The sequence below is a fragment of the Lemur catta genome, chromosome 4 (genome assembly GCF_020740605.2).
Source record: "Lemur catta isolate mLemCat1 chromosome 4, mLemCat1.pri, whole genome shotgun sequence".
NCBI classification, from domain to species: Eukaryota; Metazoa; Chordata; class Mammalia; order Primates; family Lemuridae; genus Lemur; species Lemur catta.
This window is the reverse complement of record NC_059131.1, coordinates 54,999,607-55,026,354: the sequence shown is the minus strand read 5'-3', so window position 1 is coordinate 55,026,354 and position 26,748 is coordinate 54,999,607. Positions and strand designations below refer to the sequence as shown.

The 26,748-nt window shown below is 41.3% G+C and overlaps 1 protein-coding gene across 1 annotated transcript in view; it reads left to right on the top strand.

Annotated features, from left to right (window-relative positions):
- Positions 1–26,748, top strand: part of PAIP2B (poly(A) binding protein interacting protein 2B) — a 65,753-nt gene that overhangs the window by 1,076 nt on the left and 37,929 nt on the right. The gene's annotated exons all lie outside the window — the stretch shown is intronic.

Here is a 26,748-nt window from a genome sequence, read left to right as displayed (position 1 = left end):
GGTTAAAATTAATTTTAAACTTTCTTAGAAAGTCTGTTACTATCCCCAAGATTCAAAAAAAATTCTCCAATGGTTGCTTCTAGTCTATTTGATATCTTTATGGCTATAATATATAATATACTATATATATACTAATATATAATGCACATAGTTTACAGTAGGGATAAAATGTGTTATGACAAAGAAACAAATAAGGATATAAATAGACAGTTCTCTGAAGAACATATAAAAATGCCAATAAGCACATGAAAGGTGCTCAATGTTAGTAACCATCAGGGAAATGCAAATCAAGACCATAATGAGATACCACTTCACACTGGCTAGGATGGCTATAATCAAAAAGAAAGATAATAACTAGTGTTGGTGTTATGGACTGAATTGTATCCCCCTAAAATTCATGTTAAAGCTCTAACCTCCAATGTGACTGCATTTGGAGATAGGGCCTTCAGACAGGTACAGGTTAAATGAGTTCATAAGGGTGGGATCCTAGTCCAATATGACTGGTGTTCCTTCCTGTAAGAGGAGAAAGACACACCAGGGATGTGCACACAGAGAAAAGGCAATGTGAGGACACAGCAAGAAAGTGGCCATCTGCAAGACAAAGAGAGAGTTCTTGGGAGAAACCAAACCTGCTGATACTTTGCGCTTGGCCTTCTAATCTCCAGAACTGTGAGAAAATAAATTTCTGATGTTTAAACCACCCAGTATGTGGTATATTGTTTTGGCAGCCCTAGCAAACTAATACAGGAGAAATTGGAACTCATGTGGAGAAATTGGAACCCTCATACACCGCTGGTAGGAATGTAAAATGGTACAGCCACTTTGGAAAACATTCTGGTGGTGATTACTCAAACAGTTAAACATAGAGTTACCATACAACCCAGCAACTGTACTCTTCCGTGTATACCCAAGAGAAGTGAAACGTATGTCCACACAAAAATTTATATATGAATATTTATATCAGCATTATTCCCCATGGGCAAAAAGTGGAGACAACCCACATGCCCATCAATTGAATGGATAAAGCAATGGGATATATCCATAGAATGGAACATTGTTCAGCAATAAAAAGAGATGAAATACTGTTACATGCTATAACATGGGTGAACCTTAAAAACATCATGCTAAGGGAAAGAAGCCTATCAGTAAGGACCATGTGTTATATAGTTCTACTTAGAAACAGAAAGTAGATGTGGTTGCCTAGGGCTGAGGAGTAGGATGGAGGAATTGGGAGGTGGGGAGGAGTTGAAGGTTAGGGGTACAGGGTTTCTTTTGGGAGTAATGAAATGTTCTAAAATTGTGGTGATAGTTGCACAACTCTGTGAATATACTGAAATTCATTGAATTGTACAGTTTCAATGGAGGAATTGTATGGTATGTGAATTATATCTTAATAAAGGTGTTAAAGTCAATACCCAGACATTACTGAACAAGTGTCAGTAATGTCAAAGTATAAGACCAAATAGTTTGTACATAAATAAACTCAGAGAAGTTAATCTTGGGGAAATTATTAGCCTTGCTGCAATGCTAATTGAAAATGACGAAAAAGAATATTGATGGAGCTAAGAAAAATGGCTAAATTCATTAGTTGATAAAATTATTTATTAGAACAACTGTTTTCAAGAGTACTGTAGCTAAGCACAAGATCTATTAAGTTATTCATTTTCATCTAATAATCTACATTTGGAAATATATTCCCTCAAAATAATCCAAATGAGAAAAATCAATGTTTACTAACTATTTATGGCAGCACTATCCATAATGTAAAACAAAATAAAACTGGAAACAACTCTAATACCCAATAATTGGGAAAGTGCTTATTAAAGTAGTAAACATGGGCTACATTAATAAATGGGAAAGTATATGTAAAATAATGAGAAAAGTAGAATAGAAATTTGTATGCAGTGGCTCATGCCTGTAATCCTAGCACTTTGGGAGGCTGAGGCAGGAAGATCCCATAAGGTCAGGAGTTCAAGACCAGCCTGGGCAACATAGCAAAACCCTGTCTCTACAAAAAAATTTTAAAAATTAGCCATGCGTGGTGGCACATGCCTGTAGTCCTAGCTACCTGGGAGGCTGAGGCAGGAGGATTGCTTGAACCCAGGAGTTCGAGGCTACAGTGAGCTGTGATCACACCATTGCATTCCAACCTGGGTGACAGAGCAAGACTATCTCTAAAAAAAGAAAAGAAAAGAAAAAAGAAATTACTTTGTAAACCCTGATGAGTGTACATAAATAAGTGTACATTGTTGAGTATGTGAGGAGGAAATTTATTAATGGTAGTAAATGGCACCTTTATTCTTCTTAGGGTAAACAAACTGTCTTTGTTTGAGAAAATATCCTGATAAGCTGTTTAAGGTATAAAATAAGACAAATATGGTTATGAGCAGAAGCCCTGGCTACACAAGGAAAAATTGCTGTGCCTGAAACCATGAGAGGAATTTATTTTTGCTCCCCAAAGAAAGGAAGATAGAGTGGTGAGAAGAGATGGGCCAGCCACAGAAGGGATGGGAAAGACAAGTCAGGAGGAAAAGAGAAATTTCTGGGTGGTGCACAGAGTGAAGGGTTAATGAAGACTCTCTGGTGACAGGGTGGCACAATGGGCTTTTTAAAGAACAAGAGTGTCTAATACATAAGTTTAAAGTTATCTTCCCAAATCTTAACATCTCTCTAAAGCTTTATGTGCACGGGGTTTTGTAGAAACTGAGGAAGAGGCTGACCTTGAGGCAGTTGGAACAATGAAAAGACAGCACACAGGGAAGTAGGGGCTCGGGGGTGGAAAGAAGAAATAAGCCCCTCAGGAATTACTGGTAATCTTGAGAAGAGCCATCCAAAGCGGATGTTTGGGATGATCTTATTTAGATTGCAAAGGGAAGGGAGGCTCTAGCTGACATTTGCCTTATATAAGGATAAGAAGATGACATGATGATGTAAATGTAGGTGTTTTAAATTTGTGAGAGGCTTAAATGTATGAGGTTTTTTTTAAATTCCCATTTGTCCTAACAATATTGATCCTGATCCACTGACTAAAACAAAATGAATGGGTCCTGGTTAAGCCCCTACCTGGGCAAAATCCAGTGGAAGTGATGTCAAGTACACCTGTATGATGGCTGGGAGAAATGGAAATGAATATGTAAGATGTAACAGTTTATACCCACTCCCTCTTAACAGTAAGATTGGAGTTTAGTTAGGTCATCCAAAAATGTAGGAAAATTGTTCTAATGTGTTCTATGTTGAAGTATCACTAGAGCAAAAAATATGATGAAATGTCCAAGAAGGCTGGTATGTGAGAAAAGTTCAAAACAATGAATGTGTAAATGGCACTCTGAGTGAGCGTTTTGAATTTCTTAATTGCCCAACTCCAGAATCATGACTTCCACTGACTTGGCCAGAGGAGAATTACTAACCAGCCCTAATTTACAGAAAGCAGGTCTGTGGCACAGAGCCTAGAAGTGATTTTCCCAAGGTTATAGAGCCAGCCAGAGGGTGAGCTGAAAATAGAACTGTACCTCACACTCCCATGCAGGCTATATGATAACTTGTGTACTGTCAGCAAAGAGTTGAGGAATGAATGTCCTGGAGAGGTTAGCATGGTTTTATAGCTAAAGAAGTCTTGCTCAACAACTGTAAATGTTACTTGACAACAACAAATGGCCTACCTAATCTTATAAATAGTAACATCATGGGCACTTAAGCAAAATTTTCAGAAAAAAATACTCCTCTTTGACAACTGAAAATTTTTAAAAATGCACATCTCAACTGTCATAAAGCCACCACTTGCATAATGCTTAAGCCTGTAGAGATAGTTCACCTTCAGCTCTCCCCCTCTAAAGACTAACCTTCCGAATAGTGACTCATCAGCACTGTAATATCAGCAGGCTTACAGGATCTTGCAGAGGTGTCTAAATGTTTTCATAAGTGCAAGATTTTCTGGAGATGTAGGCCGTCACTGATAACTTTCAATAAGTTTCCTTACTGAATTAACAGAACTAGAAAGTAGAATGGGAGAGTCTGATAGTTAGATCCCAGGGCTCAGCCACTAAATTTATGTCTCTAGGTATCCAGGCCATGGAGGGATTGCTCAGCTAGCGTTAGGCTCAGACCTGGGGATGTTTCAGGAAAACAACAAAAGCTAGGATCACTGCCAGGTGACTGTTCTCTAGGTCAGATGCTTACATTGCACTGATCTAGTCAGTAGAAGGCTTAAATATTTATGTTTTCAGGAGTGTTATTAATCCCATTCCCACTTTTCAGAAAGGATTCTTTGTGATGATCGCTGTATAAAGTGGGTTAATTCTTTCTGTCCAGCTCTAAGTGGGAATATCACAGTCATAGACAGAGACTTCTTGACCGCTAGTTTCCTCCCCTTTATACAAGGGGCTGCACCTTTACTGCTTCTGCTTAATTCTTCAGAGTCATGCTTTCTACAAGACCCTGACCAGAAAATAAAATCTAAATGTACAGTAGAAGAAAGAAAGTGTTTGGTCCAGCAACTGTTTCTCAGTGAGGTCTTACTTAACTGGTAAAAGTGGTAGAAGTCAATCCCCTTTCCTTAGCATAACATCATATCTGAAAACATTTTACAGAGGTCCAATAGAAAGCAAGAACTACATAACTACCTGGACAAAATGTATGTCAAAATTATCTACCAGTAAAATCAGGTTTATTATAAATGTTACTTTTTACAGGCAATATTTTAATATGTGAATAACCCAATTATTATGAGGTAAAGGAATAATCCAAATATCCAAATTTGCATGAAATTTTTTGTTCCAACTCTTTTAGGATAAATATTTTGGCTGTTACCATTTTTTTTCTATTTTAGCATCCACAGTGATTCAGATTAGGACTTTCTGGGTTAAACACACGTAAGTACGTAAGTTAAATGCATTTTGGGCAGGCATGGTGGCACACACCTGTAGTCCCAGCTACTCAGGAGGCTAAGGCAGGAGGATTGCTTGAACCTAGGAGTTCGAAGTTGCAGTGCACAATGATCATGCCTGTGATAGCCGCTGCACTCCAGCCTGAGCAACATAGTGACACCTCATCTCTAAGGAAAAAAAATACATTTCAGGTGGGGCATGGATGTAGCTTTATTTAGAATGCCTTTTGATCACTTCTCAGCCTTTTGGCTAAGAACAAGTGCAGAATGCCTTTTGAGCATTCTTGGCCATTTCACTGTCTGGATTCTGGCAATACACAGGATTTGTCTCTGCTAACCAAAACAGAAAGGCTGTGTTTCACACAGGAGGAAAAAGAAATCTGAATAACTCCATGAGGTTAACAGTGTTAACCTGGGTTGCCCCTTTACTGGGTTGCCCCTTTACTCCCTTCTCTTAGTTTGAGCCATGCTCTGTTTTGCAGTCCTGGCTTTTTATTTTGAACCCTGGTTTAGCAATTTCTGTATGCACAGTCCCAATATATGGACTATTTTAATTGAATCATGTATTCATCCATCAATCTATTTACCAATATTTTTGTCATCATAGGGAACACAAGCTCCCCCTACCCTTACTACACCTGCAGTTAAATAGGGAAGATGGCCACAGTAACAAATACAATACAATGCTAAAGGTGCGTTTTGGGATCAGAAAGATTTAAGTTCAAATCCAGTTCTGCCATTTATTAGCTGAGTGACCTTGGTTGAATTACCAAACCTCATTGAGTTTCAGTTTCACCATCAAGGAAAATGAGCATGGCAGGTATCTTTCAAGATGACCCTCAGTGATCCTGAAATTGATGCCTTTCTGTAATCCTCTTGCCTTGAATGTGAGCTGAACTTAGTGACTTGCTTCTAACAAATAAAATACTGCAAAAAGGATGGAATGCCACCTCCATATAAGGATACAAAACACTGGCTTCCTTCTTACTAGATTTTCTCTATTGCTCTTTTAGCTTGCATGCTTTGATGAAGCAAGCTGCCATTTAGAGAGCCTCATGTGGCAAGGAACTGGGGAAGGCCTCCAGCCAACAGCCAGTGAGGAACTGAATCCTGCCAGCAACCATGTATGTGACCTGGGAAGCAAATACTTCCCCAGTAGAGGCCTGAGAAGACCACAAACCCCAGTTGGCACCTTGATTGCAGCCTGTGAGAGACCCTGAAGCAGCAGACTCAACTAAGTCAGCCCAGAATCCCAACCCACAGAAACTATGAGATAATAAATGTTTAGAGTCACTAAGTTTGGGGAATAATTTGTTGCACAATAGGTAACTGATACAACCAGATAACATGTTCCTTGCAGAATTATTGTGAGGATCAGAATGTATATAAGGGTTAGAATAATGATGATGATGATGGTAATGACCATAGGGACTCCCAGCTAAGCTTAAATTAAGGTTCAGAATCTGGCAGAGGTCCAACTGTTGTGAAGAAAATATTTTTTGTGCTTGAACCCATGAGGAGTGCAAGAGAGATGATGAGGGTATAGGGAGTAGGTATTGTGTTCCTCATTCAGGCCCAGAGTATGTCTGACCCTCATAGAAGGAGGCTTGTGAGCGAAAACTAAAGTAGCACATTTGTGAGACTCAGTGACCAGGAAATGTTGCTGCACTACACACTTGTGAAAGAATGAGAGTGGAAATGGCAAATCATGTCTTCATATTATGAAAATAGTTTTGATCTCCCAGACTCCCTGAAAGAGCTTCGGGGACCCTCAGAGGTCCCTGAATCACACTTTGAAAACCGCTGTCCTAGAACAAGAGCGGTAGGTATTATTGAGAGAACAAGCCAGAATTTACAAATGTAGCAATGCTGTGAGTGATGGTTATAATAACATGGAGAGCTAACATTTGTTCGTTGCTTACTATGTGCTCTTTTAAGCACTCACAAAAACCTAAGAAGTGGTTACAATTATCCTTCAAGGATGAGGAAACTGAGGACAAAGATAAGTAACTTGCCCAAGTTTACACAGCTAGTAAGTAGCAGCAAAGCTTGACACAAACAAACGCAGGCAGCCTGGCTCCAAAGACTGTACTCCTAATGGCTGCACCATCCTGCCTGTCTAACAGACAGAGGCCTGCAGTATAATTGACAAAGGCCTGAATCTTCCCACTCAGCCACCCCTTCTCCCTCCTCTCCCTGCCATTGTAGATTTCAATGCTCTTTTCTCTTTCTCTGCTGGCTAGGGAACTCATATTTCTTCACTCTGCACTAAGTCCTTGTCCATTGCCCGTTGTTCATTATTCCACCACTCCACAAAAACTGCTCTCTCCAAAGATACCAGGGGCCTTATGATTGCCAGATTCAATGGCCACTTTTCAGTCCTCATCCTCCTTGCTTTTTGAGATATGGGATATTATTGACCATTTTCTTTTTTATTAAAATTCCTATCTTAGTTATTCTGACACCAGACATTTCTGTTTCTTTTACCAGCTATTCAATAATTTCTTTTCAGAAAATCCTTTATGGGGGTCTTCTTCGTTGGCCTGTCCCTTAAACATCTTCATTCCCCAGTGTTTGATCCTAGGCCCTTCTTTCTTCTCATTGTGTATCTTCTCCAATAGCCACACCATTCACTTCAATGGCTTTAATTTCTAAATATATACTGTCAACACACAAAGATATTATTTATAGCCCAGCCTTCTGTCATATGTCCAAATGATGCCTGGAAGTTTCCTCAGGTACTTCAAAGTCAACGTGTCCAGGCCAAGCGTGGTGGTTTATGCCTGTAATCCTAGCACTTTGGGAGGCCAAGGCGGGAGGATCACTTGAGGCCAGGAGTTCGAGACCAGCCTGGGCAACATAGTGAGACCCTATCTCTACAAACTATTTTAAAAATTAGCCAGGCATGGTGGCACACACTTGTAGTCTCAGCTACTTGGTAGGCTGAGGCAGGAAAATTGCTTTAGTCCAGGAGTTTGAGTTGCAGTGAGCTATGATAACGCCACTGCACCCTAGCCTAGGCAACAGAGTGAGACCCTATCTCAAAAAAAAAAAAAAAGGAAAAATCAGCATGTCCAAATCCTAATCCATCATCTCTCCCTTCAGACTGGTCCTTCCTCCCATGGCCACCGACCTGAGGAATTATTTTACCATCCTCTGTGAGCTAGACACTTGGGAGTCATTCTAGACTTCTACCTGTCTCATGGTTCTACTGGATTTACCTCTGAAACATTTCTGAAATCTGTCTTTTCTCTATCTCCACAGCTACTACTCTAGCTCAGGTTCTCCTCTTCTCCTACCTGGATTATTGCACTAACCTCATTAGTAGTTCACTCTCTTCTAGTTCTTGCTGCTGACAATTCATCCACAGCAGCCAGGGCCACCACTCTGCACCACTCAGGGACCATCATTACCTTGTCTCCTGTGTTATCAGTTACCCTTGGAGTTGTGCAGCCCCGAGGCTTTGGATTGCACCACTGTTGAATCCCATGTCTGACCAGGTTACTCCATATCTGGAAAGCACTTCAATAATTCCCTATTTCCTTCAGGAAGCCCAAACTCTGACACAGTGTTCAGTTGTTATGGCTGAGTAACAAACTACTCTAAGCTTAGTGGTGGAAAACAACTATTTTCTTAGATCTATGGATTCTGTGGGTCAGAGATTCGGAAAAGGTACACTAGGGATGGTTTGTCTGTGCTCCTTGATGTCTAGGGCTTTGCGTGGGGGTGTCTCAGCAGATGGTGACGAGGATCATCTGAAGGCTCATTCATGGACATATCTGCTCCCTGGGTCAGGTGGAGAAGATCAGGACTGCTGACCAGAGCACCTACATGTAGCCTCTCCTTGTGGCTTGGTTTCCTTGCAGCCTGATGGCCTTGAGGTAAAAGATTTCTTACATGACATTTCAGAGTTCCAAGTGCAAGTGCTCCAGCAACCAAGGTGGAAGCTACATCACCACTTAAGACAGCCTTTGAATTCACACAGTGTCACTTCTGCCACATTCTGTTGGCTACAAGCAAATTTGTCCAAATGCAAGGGGAAGGGACATAGGCTTTACGTCTCAATTGAAAGAGTATCAGTCAGATCACATTGTAGATGAGCAAGTGAGATGGGAGATGTTGTTGTGGCCATCTATAGAAAATACAATCTGCCACACAAACCATACCAAACCCTGCCTCCAAGCCCAGTCTGCCCACCTGCCATCACTCCCTGTCCTCTGTGCTCCAGCCACACAAACTCCTGGCTGCTCCCTTCTACACATACTGCTCCCTCTACCTGCACATTCCTATACTTCCTTTAGATGTGTTGAGGGTCACTTACTGAAGGCAGACTTAGGCAAGCATAAATAAAAAATAGCCCTATAAGCTTTCAAGCAGAGGAAAAACAGGTGTTTTTAAAAGGAATTAAGCCATATTTCTGAAATGGCAAAAGAATAGAAAGATCACTCAGAGTAGAATCCAGAAATAGACACAAGGATATACTGGAATGTAATGATTGATATATGGGTGGCTTTTCAAACCAAGGAGGGAAAAGATACTCATTTAAGAGTCTAAGTGGAAGTTTTTTCAAACATCCCTGTTATTTACCCACTGGGTTATCTACTCTGCATGTGCTGCTCCCAGCTCCTCTCTTGCCAGCTTCCTCCCTCCTCACTTTCTGTTAATCTCTGCCTGGGACTCCTGGACGCGTCACTCCCACAGATTCTGCTTCCTCAGTGTCCACACCACCACCCTACGAGGCTGCCCACGTGTATTCAGCTTTACTAAAGGATTGGGAAAATTAAAGGAAATTATAATGTAGGAAGGGAGAACTTAAGAGCTGAGTGCCAAATACATTTTCTTCCCCCAGAAAATACCTATGATATTCACTTAACATGTGAACAATATTTATTTAATGTTCATGTATTTATTGAGTACCCACTATGTACCAAGCATAGTTCTAGGTGCTGGGAACAGAATGATTTAATAGATAGTGTTGTGTCTCCACTCATATACCCTTGGGCCTTACCATTATAGTACACACCAGCCCTCTTCTAATTACAAGTATCTGCATTTCTTTACCTATTAACTCTCTTCATGTATGCACTTGGGCAAGTGGGCACATCAGGGTGGTAGGACGTAAGAATTAACACATCCTAGAAACAACCATCATTTAGTGACTAACATGATTTAGTACATTAATATCTCAGCAATAATACCCCTGAGAGCGTATTCTTTGAGGCCCAGAGTTCCTCTGCAGGAGTAAGCTCCAGTTACCCACAGTGGTAACCTGCTTGCTAATGCATCCTTTATCGACTGCCGTGTCATCTCTGTCTCACTTCTCTGTATTCCTGCTGGTATCTCCTGGGGTCATATCCCATGTAAACAATTGCACTCAAATTCTTGTGTCAGGTCTGCTTCCGGGAAAACTCAAAAAACATTTTTTTAAAAAACATTTTTTGTAAAAGGAAAATCTTAACCTCATGAAGAAGATAATAAATAAGCACACAAGTGAATGTGTGCTTTTAGGAAATGAGAAATGCTGTGGAGAAAAATAAAATAGAGTAAGGGATAGAGAGTCCTTGGTGGGCGTAAGAGAAAGGGATACTATTTAGATAGGGTGGTGAAAGTGATCTTTTGATCTAAGGAGGTGATATTTGAGAGGCTTAAATGAAGTAAAAGAGTGAGCCTTTGCAAATATCTGGTGGAAGAACATTCTTGGCAAAGTATCTGAAGCAAGAATGAGCTCCACATGTTTGAGGTACAGCAAATTTAAATAAAATAATATTGTTTGACTATCAAATGGGCAATTTTAAAATATTAAAAATATCCAATGTTATTATTAATATATTAGTTAGGGTAAAGCCCAAGCTGTTTCTGGTAGCTAGTCTCCAAAGATGACTCCCAAACAACAAAATTCCTCCCCTCCCTCCATGTACATAGTGCTCCTGATATCAAGAGGTGAAGTTTACTTCCTTTCCTGTTGGCTCTGGACTGTCCCTGTGACTGCTTTTACCAGTAGAAGGAGGTGGATATGCTGTTCTAGGACTTCTCAGCCTAGGCCTAAGAGGACTGGCCATTTCTGGTTCCTTTTTCTTGGAATATTTCTATTCCGAGAAGCCCAAGCCATATGGAGAAGTCATGTTGAATAGAGCCAAGACACTCCTGTTGATAACGTAACTGAACCTGCATCAGCTACCAGCCATGTGAGTAAACCATCTTCCAGCCCACAATGACTTTGATCATTAATGAATGGGACCCAACTAATATTTTCAGTCTGATCAATCAAGATCAGTAATTTCTCTTTCCTAGGGAGAAGCTGAGGGAGTTGAGAAGGCAGGGAAAAAATGAGCAACCCCGGTCTACCAGTAGTTGGAGTGGGGAATGGACTTTATTTTTCCCATAAGCTTGGTCTCTGATAAGCCTGAGTAGAGCTTATGTGCCCTTCAAATTGCATGCTGGATGGGCCCAATCTGTGACTGGGCTTTAGGTCAGATACTATGCACTACAGCTCCCATCTAGACTTCGAGCCTGCTGTCTTTTTACACTTGGCCCTTGTTCTTTACTCTGGAGTGACCTGGCTGTATATATCATGCCTTGACCCACCTATAAAATAAACCACAACTTCCCACAAGTTAAGACAGGGAGTGCAACCTCCTTGGAGCCTATTTGCCTTACCAATTATGGGTATGAAAGGAGAACTAGTAAGGAGCAAATTGGAGGAGTAACCCTCTACCACTTAGATGCCACTAGCATTTAGAAAGGGAAGTCAAGACCAAGTGTGGTGGCTTGTGCCTATAATTGTAGCACTTTGTGAGGCCAAGGCAGGAGGATTACTGGAGGCCAGGAGTTCAAGACCAGCCTGGGCAACAGAGCAAGACCCTGTCTCTACAAAAAAATAAAAAAATAAAACTTTAGCCAAGCATGGTGGTGCATGCCTGTAGTCCTAGTTGCTTGGGAGGCTGAAGCAGGAGGATCACTTGAGCCCAGGATTTTGAGGCTGCAATGAGCTATCATGATGCCACTGCACTCCAGCCTGAGTAGACAGAGTGAGACCCTGTCCCACAAAATAATAAATAAATAAAATTTAAAAAGCAAAAAAAGGGAAATCAAGAAGCAGCCCACCCACAGGATAAATAATGGTTCCTCAGTAGGTTCTACTGCCCATACAAGCACTTGAATTCTTCCTGCTTCTGGATTACGTAAGAATGATCAGAGAGCCTGGAGCTATCTGTTATTTTGTCTGCCCAATATCCTTTTTTCCATTAGGGAACTTTCCCTTCCTTATCCTTTGTGGTTCTGGTAGTTATCAGTTGGTGCCTTATCCACTTATAGGTGCGAGGGTAGGAAGGTGATCCAGGGCTAGACAATTGTGGCGTTTCTCCTACTCCCAGGAGGTAGTCAAATGAGCCACTCAGAATCCCTACATGAGAGGTACTAGAATTATGGTTGGATAGGAAGGCTTTGCCTTTTTCTGAGATTAAAAACTGTGAGACTTGGAAAGTCAAAAGCTGCATGTATCCATCTTTCCCACCATGATGAGAGAATCTGTTTAACAATGAAACTACCATGGAGGAGAGCAGAGCTCAGAGAGAGAAAGAGAAATAGGGCCTCATGGCATTGTTTGAACATCAGGATCCAGCCACTTGAAGCTAACACCAATTCTGGAGCTTTTCAATTAAGTGAACTAACACATTCCCTTTTTTATTAATATTAAGGTCATTTGGATTTGGGTCTTTGTCAGTTGCATTTCAGGGGTCCTGAAAAGCAAAGGCCACTACCTTGATCTTTCTCTGATATCTATATCTTGAATTCTGTGAGGGGGACAAGTGATCCAATGTTAATTCCTGATAAAAATATATTCATTCTTCAGAGCCCTCGTACATCAACACTATGAGGGGTTAAAGAGGGCAGGAAAATCCTCTTCATTTTTCAGATGTAATATCTGAGAGCTAGAGAAAGGGATAAGGGACTTTGCCAAATGGCCACACCGCAAGTTAATGTCAGAAGTATTCATGTTAGAACTCAGGCCTTCTAATAATTAATTCAGTAACTATTCAATTCAAGAAGTATATTTGGTAGCTAGCTATTGTATAAGTAGCATCATGCTTGCCATTGTGTGAAAGTACAGGATACTCACCATGGTCAAGGAACTTATCTCAGGACACAAGATTTATACACAGGTAACACTAAATAGCTATCACAGACTCAACATGTTTTATAGAACAAAATAAAATGCACAAATAGTAAAGGCCATAAAAATTTGAGGAATTTTACACTTTTCTGGTCAGATGATGGAAAAACTCAAAGTAGCAGCTTGGGAAGAATTATCATGCTGAAATGGTTAGGAAATTTGGCTCCTTAGGGCAAGGGGGCAGATGAAAACTCTGGAGACCCATGGTTTATTCCATTCCTCTTTGTATGTGCTCCCTATGCCCCATGAAGTCTGAAACCCTTTGTAGCTTTTATTTATATTTTAGTCTTCCACTCACTGTGTGCCCTTCAAGGACAAGAACCATGTCACATTCACTAAGGAGTCTCCAGCACCGCTGGTATAAAGAGTCAGTAGATGCGTGTTGAATGAACAGATGAATGGCAGCACACTTAGGTCCAAGCCCTCGGAGACCCACAGACCATTACTGTTCTTACCTCCCTCCCACATTTTCTGTGTAACTTTCCTCTCCACCATATAAGTGAGATTAATACATATGCCAGGATACAAGATGCAAATAAGTGCTGGGGAAGTGACAAATTAGAGCCACTGTCCTACCTGTCTCCCCAGGCCCTGAATTCCTGGCTTTGCCAAAGGCTCCCTGCCCAGGGACAGATGCTGCTCTCTCTCTTGCCAGCTTGCTGTGCTGACAGCTCTAATTGCTAAATGAACAGTCTGTGTTTCTAGTTGGGAGAGAGGTTCTCAAAAGACTGTCTGGGCTCCTGCAGCCCTGGAATGGGAACACAATGTTGTGCAATCAGAAACTACCACCTCAGCAGGAGAGGTCGGCACTGGATTTCTATTACAGGAGGGGTAAATTTGGAACCTGGAGGTATTCTTGGAATTTTGGTTCCCAGAGTATAGTGGGATCCTTCTGATCACTGGGAATGTGAATGAGCTTTGCTTTCAGTATACAAGCTACTGAAAAATAATAGCTTGCAAAAGATATTGCAGAATTGGAAGGTGGTAGTGGGATTTATGGACTCTGCAAACATATTGATGGCATGACTCTTTAAAGTCCATCCATAAATAAATAATTATTGGGCATGTACATATGGGGTAGCGAAATCAAGAAATCTGAAAAATGACCCGTAAAGAAATGGCAATTTTGCTGGGGAATAAATCAGGCAGTCATGAACACAAACTAAAAATGCTAGACAAAAAATGATAAGGATCACATAATAGATACTTGGAAGGAAGAAATCATTACTCCCAATGTCCTGAAAATAGATGGATTTTCAAATGAATATTTAGATTATTGAAATCAGGAGAGACCTAAGAAACTGCTATAGAAATTTGGAAACTTTTATCAGCCATCTCTGATCTCACATTTGCTCTGCAAAATCTCTTTGTGTTAAAGACCTTTGGCCACATGTTTCTGGTCAACATTGATAATTGATACCATATATTAATATTGTTACCCACATAGGGTTGATTTCTCAGTAGTATAATCATTTGTTACATAGCTATATTTTAGTTTCTGATAAATCTATTGATGAAAACTAATAGTTTAGCTTTTTATTTATAATTTTGATTAAGAACAAGATTTAAAGAAACAAGAAAACAGAAAGAATAGTACTCTGAGCATCCAAATACTCATTACCTGCACCCAAAACTAGTAAATTCTGTCATATTTACTTCATCTATGTGTATATGTGTATATATTGCTAAACCTTTTTGAGGTTAATTTCAGTTATCACTGATAGTTCATCCTTAAATTTTTTTTTTTTTTTTTGAGACAGAGTCTCACTCTGTTGCCCGGGCTAGAGTGCCATGGCATCAGCCTAGTTCACAGTAACCTCAAACTCCTGGGCTCAAGCGATCCTCCTGCCTCAGCCTCCCGAGTAGCTAGGACTACAGGCATGTGCCACCATGCCCGGCTAATTTTTCTATATATTTTTAGCTGTCCATATAATTTCTTTCTATTTTTAGTAGAGATGGGGTCTCACTCTGGCTCAGGCTGGTCTCGAACTCCTGAGCTCAAACAATCCGCCCACCTCAGCCTCCCAGAGTGCTAGGATTACAGGCGTGAGCCACCACACCTGGCCCATCCTTAAATATTTTATCTTGTAGCTCAAAAAAATTAAGAATATTCTCCCTATTAATCACAATACCATGATTACAACCAACAAAACAGCAATAATTCCCTAATGCTATCTAATATCCAGCACATATTTATATTTTCCCAACTATTCCAAATGTATTTTACAAGTCTTTTAGCTTATTGTTTAAGTAGTCATTGACATCATCATTACACCATTAAATAACTATCAGCAGTACCACATATATTCTTAATAATATAATGTCCCCTCCTACCGTGTGCCTTTTTAAATCTAGCCAGCCTACTCGAGCACCTTGAGGTTGACATCTAACACAATGTTGCTTTGGGTATCTCAGCCCTCTTTATGAGTCCTGGCTAGAACCTCTTCCTCCCCACCCTTCCCCCTGCCCCCTCCCCCTTTTTTTTGCCTTTGTTTGTTACCTACCTTTCACCTGGCTCCTAACTTTCTAGCTATATCACCTTTCAGACCTGACACCTTTCAGACCTATCACCTTTCAGACCTGACACCACTTGTCCTCTCCAGTCTAGGCCTTAGCTCTCTTCGGGACAGTTTTGGACCCTCCCTCTGGATCTTTTTCTTTCAGCTGTTCTATCCGAATTGACCTAACCAATACCAACATCAGCTGAACTATGCCTTTAAGGCCTACTGGGGCCCCCATCTGGGGGGATGGAACATTTTTGCATTTAGCACGTGGTAGGTGGGGTGGAGGGGAATTTTCAGCACTAAATGGAGGATGTCATAGGTCAGCCATGCGAGTCTTGACCTGCCTTGCTGTGACTGATCACTCTCCCACAGCCTCATTCCTGGCTCCCACATTTCCACCTGACATCTTCAGATTGATGGTGAACGGTGTTTGGTGCTGTGCTCCAGGCCTCAACTACAAAAAGGGTTTTTTTGCATTTCAGTTGTACTTGGGCAGAATCCTCCTTCTTAGGGTAGGTAGAGAAGGGCCAGATCAGAACATGCAGGTGCCTGGGAAAGCTAATGAATAGATGCTCCATTAAGTTGTTGCTTAAAGAATATTTGTTCAGTGCATCTTTAGAGAAAGAGTGAAGCACTGTGTGGAGAAGCAAGGGGAAGGATATAGATCTTTGCATACTTGCATACTCAACTCAGCAAAACAGAGCCTTGTGATTAACAACCCACTCTCCTTAAAACATAATTGGTGAGCCAGGTGTGGTGGCTCACACCTGTAATCCCAGCGACTCAGAAGGTTCAGGTAGGAGGATGACTTGAGACCAGAATTCAAGACTCGCCTGGGCAACATAGTGAGACCCCCATCTCTAAAAAAAATAATGATAATTGAGGAGAAGAGAGGAAACAATATTGCTGAGGCTGAAATGTTGGAGGTGGGGCAGGGTGAAAGGGCAGTGACCCAGAAGACCACTTCATTCCAGCTGTTTGTGGAGGCAGTGTGTCCAAAGCCAGCTGCTATCAGTCATATGCTGCCCTCACTGTCTGAGGTCTCTTCATGCTGAAGGCCATCAACCAGAGCATCTCCTGAAGGACTCATGCCTGTCACCCACGAGCACTGCTTGGGCCCCAGAGCATCAGCTCCCCTACCACTCAGTGACAGAGGTTCCAGATGGATACTGCCTACAGGGAGGCTGAGGGGCTGCCCTGTCATCACCCCCCTCCCTAGTACAATTGTCCACTTGAACTTGTGCCCAGCCTGAGATCTAGCCAAGCAGCTGCACTCTCTCTTCTGAAGCTGAAACTTCTTACAGACCGTAACACCAATTCTTCAGCCAGATCCCGGTGAACTTTATAAAGTAAAGAACTCCTTCCAGGACTACCAAGGCCTCAACATAGCTCATCACCATATTGGGGAGCATTAGTGGCTCATTCACTCCTGTCTTACCCTGACAGCACAACTAATTGAGGTGATTTCTTAGGTCCCCAGAATTTGCTCTATGATCCAGAGACTGCAGGCTTTGTTTATCTCTGTTGACTTTGTCTGAGCCAGTCTGGCATTTTATAGTCTCTAGACTCTTAGTTTATAGCAAAGATATGGGGTCAAGTGTGTCCCAGAAAGACATCAGGCCTGTTAACAACAACCCCATATGCATTTCTTATGGAAACTGTCCCCAGTGGAGGTCAAATATTATCCCAGGGAATGGGAATTCCAGCTTTTAGGCACTGTTTCCCGAGGGCTCAGTATCTGAGGCTAGGGCACACATCCCATTATATCCTGTAGCAGCTGCCACATGCAGAACAGTCTGTTGACACCAGGCAGGCTGCCTCTTTTTAATGTTCTAAATTTTTACTCAATAGCTAAACCTGCCAGTGGACATTCTTTCCCTTAAACTCAGGGGTCATGTGCTCAGGTCCATGATCTGCCATGATGATTTCTGACTAGTTACAGCTAGCACTGAATATGGTCTCCAAAGCTCAGAATCAAAAATGACATCCTCCACATTACTGCTGCATGATACCCCATGCCAAAGGAATGCCTGGAAATCCTTTGGAATTAATGCATCCTCTCTAACTCCGAGTGCTTCTTTGAATGTTTTTGACCTGACCCCGTAACAATTACATTTCTCCTATTGGCCCTTATCCACACCGCCATAGCCAATCTGTTAATCAGACATTCCTCCACAGAGGACTTAGTCATTTGACTTCTGACCTAGCCCCCAGTTCATCTCCCAGGTTAGAAGGCTATATCCTTGTCCATCTGAACACTGCCCACCACACACAGTGATAACCAAAGGCTCAGAGAGAAACTCTCAAAATTGATGTGCCTCTGCGGGGCTCATCATCCTTGCAGGGTTTGTGTCCAACAGTTTGCTCTTTCTCTCTAATCAGAGCACCTGCACCATTTTCCTACATCCCCCTGTACGACCAACCTGAAGCTCCACAAACTCTGTGGTAATGTTTCAACGACTGTCATATCCACTTGACCTTGAGCCTTCAAATCCACCAGAACAGCCTGTGAATCAGAGCTGAGGAAATAATAAAAACAAGTATTGTTCACTTTAATTCAATTCCTTCCCTAGAAATTAGCTAGCATCCTCTGAATTTTACTTCCAGCCTGTTCTCACGCCAATCTAGCTTTTCCCAGCTCTTGACTCTTGACTTTGCCATCATTTGAGGCTTTGTTCTTGCCCTTTGGGTTCTCTGAGTAAACTTGGTTTTCTGGGCTTGACCCATCAAGTTCTTAAGGATTGTGCCTTGTGTTTACTGCTCTGGTACTTCTGAACCTATGTACTGCTAGGTCAGCTGTGGTAACATGCAATGCCAAGATCTCAGGGCCTTACTACAACAAAAGTTTGTCACTCTTTCTGTATGTCCAGTGTGAGTCAGCAGAGGTTACACTCATTGTAGTTACTCAAGAGACCCAGGCTGTTGGAGGCTCTATCTCAACAACCACTGCGTGATCACTATGGTAGGAAGAAGATTTGGTATATAATGTCCTGGATTTTAAAATACCTGTCCAGAAATGGCACATATACTTCTACTTACATTTCACTGGCCAAAGCAAATCACATGCCCATGCCTAACATCAAAAAATGCCATGTTGGCCGGGCATGGTGGCTCATGCCTGTAATCCTAGCACTCTGGGAAGCCGAGGCGGGTGGATCGTTTGAGCTCAGGAGTTCGAAACCAGCGTGACCAAGAGCAAGACCTCGTCTCTACTAAAAAAATAGAAAGAAATTAGCTGGACAACTAAAAACATATAGAAAAAAATCAGCCGGGCGTGGTGGCGCACGCCTGTAGTCCCAGCTACTTGGGAGGCTGAGGCAGAAGGATTGCTTGAGCCCAGGAGTTTGAGGTTGCTGTGAGCTAGGCTAAGGCCATGGCACTCTAGCCAGGATGACAGAGCAGGACTCTGCCTCAAAAAAAAAAAAAAAAAATGCCATCTACCCTGAGTCTAGAAAAAATACTGAAGGATTTATTAATATAATGTTAGGCCCAGGACCCAAACTTTGGTATGGCCCATTCAGTGTCACCCCCCAATCAAGGCCCACCCCAGTGCCCCAGCCTCCTCTGCCACCCCTTGTTCTTGGAAGGAAATTCTATTTCTGCACCCCTATTCATTCAGCCCCCATCGCCCCTATAACCTGGCTCCTGCTCTCTGCATTGCCCCTACAATTAACTCCCTGGTGTATAGTCTGTACTTTGGCCTTTGATTCTGATCTCTGCCTTCTGGCTTTGGGCCACATAAACATGGGAAAGAGGTGCTTTGTCCACAAGCCATGCCTGGAACCCACCAAAGCCAGCCTAGCCCCTTCTGACAGCAGAGGTTTGGACATCCCAAGTCCCAGGACTTGCAGTTGGAGGACAAATACCAAACCTGTATCCAAGAGAGGGTGCTAAGGCTGAGGTAAGTCAGCCAAACCTAGCCATCATGCAGGGAGCCAACAGTAAGTAATAGGATCCTAAAACAAGGTCAGGGAGTGACAGTGAAGACTGGCAGGGAAAACACAGCAAACAGAAACTCTATAAACAAAGTCCCATATTCACACCTTGGGATTTCCTAATTAAATGTGTTTAACCAAAGTAATACCTATACAGGTTTGTAAAATCAATTGGTTTGCAAGGCTGAGAATGAAATTCACCAATCCCCCACCCCTCCACCCTTGAGGCAGTCTTTTTCAACATTTTTACCTGCTGCTTTTGATATATATATCCCCATGTATTAATAACATACTTATATATTTATTCTTAGATTTTTTTTTAGTTTTAGACTATCTAGTCCGTCACCTTTTTGCTATGAAATATGGAGAATTAGCTCTGTTATGCCAGTCACACCATACTTTTCTGCATCCTATCCTCCCAATGTGGTTACATCCCAAATTTTGTTATATCCATATTTGGTATTAACATGACTATGACTACATAAATGTTGTCATAGAGTCAGCAGAGCAAGTGATTAAGAATAAGAACTCTGGAGCTAAATTACCTGGATTTGAATCCTACCCCTACCCCTAGCCATGTGTGCTAGGCTGAATAATGTCTCCTTCAAAGATGCCCACTCTCTGATGCCTAGAACCTATGAATATGGTACCTTACATGGCAAAAGGGACTTCAGAGATGCGATTAAGAATTCCAAGATGGAGAGGTTCTCCTCAATTACTAGGTAGGCCCAGTGTAATCACCAGGGTCCTTGTAAGAGGAGGGCAGAAGAATCAGTCAGAGAGGAATGTAAGGATGGAAGCAGAAGTCAGAGAGAGGCCTGGCGCGGTGGCTCACGCCTGTAATCCTAGCACTTGGGAGGCCAAGGCGGGCGGATCCTTTCAGCTCAGGAGTTTCAGACCAGCCTGAGCAAGAGCGAGACCCCGTCTCTACTAAAAATAGAAAGAAATTATATGAACAACTAAAAATATATATAGAAAAAATTAGCCAGGCATGGTGGCGCATGCTGTAGCCCCAGCTACTCGGGAGGCTGAGGCAGAAGGATTGCTTGAGCCCAGGAGTTTGAGGTTGCTGTGAGCTAGGAGGATGCCATGGCACTCGCTCTAGCCTGGGCAACAGAGCAAGACTCTGTCTCAAAAAAAAAAAAAAAAAAAAAAAGTCAGAGGGACAGAAGATGCCATATTGCTCGCTTTGAAGATGGAGGAAGGGGCCATGACCCAGGGACTGTGGGTGGCCTATAAAGGAGAGAAATGACAGGGAATTGGGTTCTCCCCTAGAGCTCCAGAAGAAATGCAGGCCTGCCAACCCCTTGATTTTAGCTCATTATAACTTACTATGGACTTCTGGCCTCCAGAACTGCAAGATAATATATTTGTGTTGTTTTAAGCAATTAAATTTGTGGTCCTTTGTTGTAGCAGCAAGATAATATACTGTGTGATCTTTGACAAGTTAAGTAGTAGCTTTACTTAACCTTTTTGTCAAAGATTTCTGATCTGTAAAATGAGTTGCTGTGAGAATTAGATGAGTTCATAAATGAAAAACACTTAAAACAGTGCCTAGCACATAGTAAGTGCTATCTTGGAATATTTGCTATTATTGTTTATAGCTAAGTCACAAAAAGTAGTGTGATATTTATACCTTTTCTCTTATCTTTTCCCAAACTAATAATTCCCTCTTAGTCTTCTATGCATTTATCACTACCTCATTCCCAGCTATAAAATCACTCGTCAATATGGCCATACATAACAAAAAGAATGGATATATCAGTTCCATATTTTTTTGGAAGACATCACTTCCAGTGCACATCTCACTGTGTGCAGATCACTCTCTGGGCCTGCTGCACAGCTCTTGCTCCTTCATTGTCATTCTGGGAATTCTCCCCATTTTTCTCTTTCCTTAGGTCTCCTGCTTTCTTTGGTCATGTGTTTTTCTCTTTCTTAATTTACTTTCTAATTTTGTTGGTTGCTTTGTGTTTTTGTGAGATGGTCAGTCCAGTGTAGCCACAAGAAGAGACACAGGAGAAGCTCAGGAAAACAGAGCTTATTATACTCACAGATCCTACAGTGGGGGTCACTGCATGCCACACAGGGTCACAGGGGAAGTGCTAGGTTTTGGTCAGGTGGCCAAAGACAGGAGCAAGGGGAAAGTCTAAGCTAGAACCTTAACTGAGATTTCCTTCAGAAAGGCAGGGCAGGGTAAACAGTTTAGGAAGGCAAATTTGAATCATTTTGGTAGATTCTAAACTACAAGGATAGTCTCTAGTTGCCTGGCACCTTGGCCCTGGGATGATTAAAGCAGAGGAATACTGCCTCCTCTGAGGTGTGTGGGCCAGAAAGAGAAGGTGTGGCTCTTGACTGGTTAGTTTGCATGTCAAAGGTGTGCTCCCTATGAGCCCTTGGCTATCTCTAAGGACTGGCTAGTCTCAGGAGGGGCAGTGTCTCCCCAGCCAGATTTTTAAAGATGTCAAACATCATAATATACAGAAAATTAAAAATATGCAATACAGTTGTGCACATCATCTAGTAGCTCCTAATAAATAGCATCTGAGAGGTAAATGTCTTGTGACCTTGCTTTTCTAAAAATATTTTTATTCCACCCTCACACTTAATTGGTAGTATGGCTGGGTATAGCTTTCTAGCTTAGAAATAATTATCCTTCAGAATTTTGAAGGAATTGCTCCACTGGTTTCTGTCTTCCTGTGTTAGCTTTGGAAGTCTGATTTTCTTCTGGTTCCAGATTTGTTTGTATGGGACCAATTTCTTTCTGAAAAGTTTTAGGATGTTTTCCTTATCCCTACTGCTTTGCAAATGCTTTGACTTGAATTGTAGCTTGTAATAAAGAACCTAACTCCCGTTTTTAATATTTGACTGCTGACAGCTTTCAAACTCACCCTCCCTTTTACCCTCTTGCCCCACATGTAGGCAAGCCAGTAAGAAAGTGCTCCCTCCTTTGAGAAGTTCAAACCTCACAAGCCCCAGCCTGTTCATGAAAACCCTTACCCCAGCCAGCTAACCACAAGTAAAGCCAAAGCCCGAAGCCCCTCTTACCTCTCTCAAGACATTTTCTGACATGCTTGAGAGCCTAAGGCCTGGAAAACCTCATTATGTGCATAATACCTCTCTTCATGCCTTCTTGCTACTTGTGTAGTATTATCAATGTAGACATCTGAATCCAGTCCTCTGCAGGAACATACTTACTAGCTGAATATCTGCCTCAGTTTATCCATTTCTAAAATAGAAATAATAACAGTACTTCATACTGTTGTTATGAAGATTAAATGGATCAATACGTATGATGTGCTGAAAGTGATACCTGGCACATAGTTAAAATTCAACAAGTGTTAGTATTACTGGTGTGGGCCCTTTTTATTCAAAGTGTTAGACACTTAATCGAGTTCTTTCAATTTAAGGGAGTCAGGTTATTACAGTTATGAGACATATTTTTGGTATCATTTAATTTATATCCTCCCCTTTTAGGAACTACTTTGTACTTCTAGAACATTTCTCATACTTTCTTCCCTATTTTCCATCAAATTCTCTTTTTTATTTTGCTTTATGAGACATTTCCTCACGTTTATCTTCCACTTCTTCTGTAGTCTTTATAGCCTTTCTCTTCTTTTTACCTGATAGTAAAGTCCTTGTTTTTTAACTAGTCACTTGGTCATAAATAACAAATTTCCCAGCCCCCTACCCTTGCAGATAGGTTTGTCCATATGACTAAGTTCTGGGCAGGGGAATGGAAATGGAAATGGTGAGTGAAACTCTTCCTGAAGTCTCTTAAAGGGAAGAGACATATCCTTCTTCCCTTCTTGTTCCTGCCTGCTGAGTGGAATGTGGAAGCCCTAGGTTTCTTTTATTCTTTGATTTTTAATTATTATGGGTACATAATAGTTGTATATATTTATAGGGTACATGTGATATTTTGATACAGGCATGCAATTTGTATTAATCAAATCAGGGTGATTGGGATATCCATCACCTCAAGCAGTTATTATTTCTTTGTGTTAGGAATATTCCAATTCCACTCTTTTAGTTATTTTAAAGTATACCATAACTTATTGTTGACTATAGTCACTTTGTTGTGCTATCAAATATTATTCATTCTATCCATCTAACTATATTTTTGCACCCATTAACCATCCCACTTTATGCAACCCTCCCTTCTGCCCTTCCCAGCCTCTGGTAACCATCATTTTACTCTCCATCTCTATGAGATCAGAGAATAATTGTTTTAATATTTAGCTCCCACATATGAGTGAGAACATGACAGATTTGTCTTTCTGTGCTTGGCTTATTTAACTTAATGCAATGTTCTCCAGTTCCATCTGCATTGTTGCAAATGACAGTATTTCACTCTTTATGGCTGAATGATATTCCATTGTGTATATGTACCACATTTTCTTTATCCATTAATTTGTTGATGGACACTGAAGTTGATTCTAAATCTTGACTATTCTGAATAGTGCTGTGATAAACATGGGAGTGCAGATATCTTTTCAATATACTGACTTCCTTTTTTTTTTTTTTTTTGTACATATACCTAGCAGTGGGATTTTTGGATCATATGGTAGTTCTATTTTTAGGTTTTTGAGGAACCTCCATAGTGTTCTCCATAGTAGTTGCACTAAGTTACATTCCCACCGTCAGTGTAGGAGCATTCCCCTTTCTCCACATTCTCCCCAGCATTCGTTATTGTTTGTCTTTTTGATAAAAGCCATTTTCACTGGATTCTCTATTTTGTTCCATTGGTCTATCTGTCTGTTTTTATGGCAGTACCATGCTATTTTCGTTAGTACAGCTTTGTAGTATAAAGCCCTAGATTTCTTACTTCCAGGTTTCTTATATGTATGAACTCTAAATTTTGATGAGTTTTTATTTTTAATTTCCAAGAACTCTTTCTTGTTCTTTGAATATTTCCTTTTTTAAAGTAGCATTTTGTTCTTATTCAATGATGCAGCATCTTATCCCTAAAGAATTAAGGATTTTTTTGTTTGTTTTTTTATTTTCCTCTGCTTCTGGCATTGTTTCTGTTTCCACTGAGTTTATTTTTTCTATGATTTGTTTTGATCTTTGTCTGTTATGTTAGAGGCTTTCCTCAATTGTCTGGTAATCGTTAACTGTTCATATTAAAGAATGAGGCACTATAAAGACAATTGTATGTAATGGAGCTTATCAACTAGTTGGTCTCTCCATAGGGAATGACGTGGAAGCCAGACATTTCTTGGGTACCTCCAAATGCCAGCATCTCTTGGTCTTTTGTCTTGGGTTAGTCAATGTCCCTAAAGCAAGATCATTTCCCTGGGGGTATAAGCCTGGTTGCCTGGGCTGCTCAGGCCATGGATGAGTCCATGATGGAACCCCAGAGAGAAGTGTTGGAGTGGAAATTCCCCAAGGTTGGTGGGTGTCCCTGGGTAGAAGAAGGCCTCCTGATTCTAGCATGAATGGATAGTACAACTCTCTTAGAGAAAAGTCAAAGAGCCCCTCCCTTGGAGCCCAGTGCTGAGCCACAGATTCTTTACATTCCCCTTGGGGCCCCTGAAGATGTCCAGAGGGCCTCTTGGATGGTTGCTGGTATGTTCACTGATTTCTTTGCTTTATCTCTCCAGTGATCTCATTTTCTCCTAGAAACATCTCTGGGTTGTGAGGGGAGACAAAAAAATACTCAACTAGATATCCACTCTGGTTTAAAGCCCTGTCAGGTTAAAGAAAACGAATCCTACAAGAAATGTTTAGCTCTTTTAGAAAAAAATTATATGTCTGTACAATAGCCTCTCCATACCATGCACTGCTTCTTTCCCTAAGGTGACCTTCAAGAATATGGTGAGAGAGGGGCTTGCATGATCCATAGTTTTGAAAAACAGGCTCTTCAGGGCCACACAGTGTCCTTGCACAATCAGAAATACTCAAGCATTAAAGGACACTCTCAACAGAGAGAAAAGATAGTCCACAGGAGAAAATATTTGCAAACCACATATCTGATAAAGGATTAATATTTAAAATATAAGAAAAATACCTCCTACAACTCAAAAATGAAACAATCTAATTAAAAAATGGGCAAAGGACTTGAATAGATAGTTTTCTAATACAGATGTACAAATGGCCAATAAGCACAAGAAAGTATGCTCAACATAACTAATCATTAGGTAAATGCAAACCTAAACCATAGTGAGATACAAACTTCACACTGACTAGGATGGCTATTATAAAAAAAACTAGAAAATAACGAGTGTTGACAAGGATGAGGAGAAATTGGAACCCTTGTACACTGTTGGTGGAAATATAAAATGGTATAACCACTGTGAAAAACATTATGGTGGTTCCTCAAAAAATTAAACATAGAATTACCATATGATCTAGCAATTTCACTTCTGGGTATATACTCAAAATGATTAAAAGTAGAGACTTGAATAGATATTTGTACACCAATGTTCATATCAACATTATCCACAATAGGCAAGTTTAATCTGAACTTAAGTCTCTTCATTTTTACCATTTATCCATTCACTCTGCAATATCTTTATGTCTGCAAAGCCTCTACTTTATGTCATGCATATAGTCAGCATGAAAGGTGGGGAGGAAAAAGATTTATAAAGTAAGCTCTCCATAAAGAAAAAAAATTACTTTCTGAAGAATAAAATACAAAGTCTCTTGCAAGCAAAAATTGGACATCCTAAATCCAAGGGGAAACATAAGGTTTTATTTTTTTTAAAGCACTCAAGAAGTTAGGTTTGTTTCTAGAAATGTGAAAGCACCCCTCTGCTTCCTTCCGGCCTCCGAAGGAACCCACCTCCTTAATTTTTCGCGATGGAGCATAGGTACAGAACGAAGCCACCCTTGCTCAAATATCCTCCCTCCTCGGTAATTGACCCCTGGGGAAATCCCACTGAGGCCCGTCCCCATGCTCCTCCCGGGGAGCCTCACTGGCAAAACTCGGTGGGCGTGGCTTCTAGTTAAGCCAATGGATGAAGCCGGAGCAAGAGCCTCTGTAAACAAACCCAGAGGTGCTGTGCCTTGGGCTCCTCCCCCATGGGGCCGGGTGCTCCTTCGCCCAATACCTATCCAGGACTAGCGTAGCGTCCTTTCAACCAATCAGGGCCGGTGTCTCCCGCAAGGAGGCGTTCCACACCTCCCCCACCGAGAGAAAGAACGAAGGAAGCGAAAAGACAGACATTAAATCCAATCAGAAGCTGGGACTTCTGAGGGAGTGGGCGGGCACTGCTTCACATTTAGACCAATAAAAAGCCAGATATGCCCTTC